Source organism: Rosa rugosa, chromosome 2 (assembly GCF_958449725.1).
Source record: "Rosa rugosa chromosome 2, drRosRugo1.1, whole genome shotgun sequence".
In the NCBI taxonomy this organism is placed as follows: domain Eukaryota; kingdom Viridiplantae; phylum Streptophyta; class Magnoliopsida; order Rosales; family Rosaceae; genus Rosa; species Rosa rugosa.
Window position 1 is genome coordinate 26,626,658 of NC_084821.1, and position 2,737 is coordinate 26,629,394.

At 36.9% G+C, this 2,737-nt stretch overlaps 1 long non-coding RNA gene across 1 annotated transcript; it reads right to left on the reverse strand.

Moving 5' to 3' along the window:
• Positions 1–676: 676 nt before the first annotated feature.
• Positions 677–2,303, reverse strand: LOC133733122 (uncharacterized). The gene is made up of 2 exons (XR_009857504.1): positions 2,176–2,303; positions 677–2,047 (listed from the first exon to the last, which is right to left on the reverse strand). It is a non-coding gene; the product is annotated as an uncharacterized LOC133733122 (long non-coding RNA).
• Between the last annotated feature and the right edge of the window lie 434 nt (positions 2,304–2,737).

Genomic DNA, 2,737 nt, shown 5'->3' on the forward strand with positions numbered 1-2,737 from the left:
AAAAATTTTGACAAAAATGACTCTAAATGATTATAAAAAATTTAAGAATTAATTAAATTATAAGGGCAATTATGACAATTACATATTATATTTTCATTAAGAAAAAAAAACAAAAAAATCCCACTAGCCCCACTAACTTCTCTCTGCAATAACAGTTATTTATTTTTATTTCAAAAAAAAAAAAAAACAGTTATTTATTTCATTTTCTGAAAATAAATAAATAAATAAAATAAAAGCTTCCACTTGCAGAGCATATGTGGAGGAAGACTAGAATCTACTAAAATTTGATGTAATCAAATCTTATTTCACTAATTAAAACGAGAAATTTCTACACACCAGATGGGTGTGAGAGTGGGTAGTTATTAGAGGAGGTAGGTGGTTATGCATGTATTTTTTTTTCTTTTGTTTTTTGTGGTTTTACTTGTTTACCCATTTTAATTTATCTGGTTTTCATAGCATTTTAATATATAAAGGGTATTTACGTAAAAAAAAAACTATTTTGGCTGACAAAGTTTCTTCTCTTAAATATAGTATAGATTCACAAAGAAAAACCTGTGAGTAAGAGCATTTTTTTTTTTTTTGAAGCAACCCCGGGGGGAAATATTACATTCAACCAGAATAGGCTGTTACATACCCATCTGCTGTCATTTAAGGACATAGACAAATAAGAAGGTAGTGGTAGTACCCACAAGCGATACATAGAAATAGACATACTCATTATACATTCAAATACGTAGAGGTAGCGGAAACCCTCCTTTGGTAATACTCTAGAGGCGTTAGAGATACATAGAGTGCACATCGATGCTTAGCTTCCTAAATACAAGGAATTTATTGTAATCAGACAAAACTAAAAACATAGGGATGAGCCTAGGGCAAAAACCCTAGCCCACTTCTAAGGTCCAAAAGCAGCCCCAAGAGAAAAGGCCCACTCCAAATCCATCAGATAGGCCCAAGCCAAGCCTCGACCTAACCATGCCACACAGCAATCCCACCTTGACCTAGCATCACCGCCGATCCAGCGCCACTACAGATCTCCGGTGCCTTCAATGGAGCAATTCCAACCACCAATGAGCCCCAATAAAACAGAAAAGCCAAGCAAACCTTAAGCACACCGCCTTGGGGTCACCCGAATACCCGACTGAAACATCAATTAAAAGCCAGCACCATGTCTTGGAAGCAAAAGGGCCGAGATCCAACCTCTTCCAAGCCGTCAAAGACAGTACCCCAAAGATCGATCAAAATCGATCTCCATACAGCACCTCTGTTGCACTGGAAACCGCCGAACCTTCCACCAAGATCTCGAGTACCGCCGTCCTAAGAGAAGCTGCTTTGGAGCCATTGCATCACCCGCGGGACGAGAGGGAGATTGGAGAAGTCGACGCTTCTTTTAGGGTTTTAGTCGATGACGAGAGCTGTCTTCTTTTTTCTATTCATATATAGTGTTATTCTGTGAGTAAGAGCATTAATGTATCTACTGCCAAAGTTAAAAGAGTTTCACACCTTCAAGTTTTATTTGGACGACTTAAATAGCATTGAGGTCTTGAAACATCCTGCCATGTAGCAAAACTTGGCTTAGATCCTAAATATAAAAACATAAAAAGGCATTTACAGGATAATTTCCTTATCGACAGCTATGGTGAGAGTAATATTCATGTTGAATTGACTCAGGAATTTAGAGACAACAAGCTGTAAATCGGTGGCCTGGAAAGCAAAGACTTCAACTTTGTTGTGAGACTTGATCGTTATGGGAGAGATCGGTAAGTTAGACAATTCGCTAGAAGACCCTTCTGCCCAAGTTAGAAGCTCTTTACCATACAAACCACCTTTCTCTTTCTCAAGTTGGATAGTACCTGAAGAACCATTTGATCTACCATTATCAGTTGCATAGGTGAGTCCACTGCCCCTTGTGATGAAGGTCATCATATCAAGTGGCTCCCCCTCTCAAATAATATAGCATCCCTTACTGTAGCTCTTGGCTCAAGATGCTAATAAAGTTTTTTTAAAACTTCTTCCACCTTTTCTTTGAGTCCATCGACCTAAGGTTAATCTTTCATATAGAAAAAAGACAAGGGATAAGATCTTATCAAGAACATCGTTTTATGATAAATTCTAGGAAAATCTAGGGAGAGATAGAGAGAGAGCGGGGGTACTTGTTTTATGGAAATATGAACTTACTTGCTTGAACTTATCCATGAAGAGACTATATTTGATCTCCATAGCCACATCTTCAGCTTCATAAACTTCAACAAGATCTGAGAAAGAATCGAAAACATATTCTCCACGATAAGATCTTTATCTTTTTCATGATTTCTTTTACCACACGCTTTACTTTCGACTCCATTTCCACAGGGATAGGGAGCCCATATTTAAGTAACATGGATTGTAATTTTGGTTCTATGATTGTTAACATCATCTTCTAACGGAGAATATTTGATGCGGTCGTTCTTGGGGAATATTTGATGATTGTTATCATCTTCAGCTAGTATTTTTTTTTTTATCATTTTAATGTGACAATTAGGAAAAAATTATTGTGTCATTTAAATTTTTAATTAGTTCCATGCTTAAAAGTGGCTCAAAACAAATTCTATAAGCGTAATCAAATTTATTTCACTAACTAAAATTCATAAAGAAAATCCTGTGAATAAGAGCATTGTATCTACCGCCAGTGGCGGAGCCACATAGGGGCACAGTGGGTCCCGTGACCCACTGACTTTTTGACTACAAATATATTATAGTT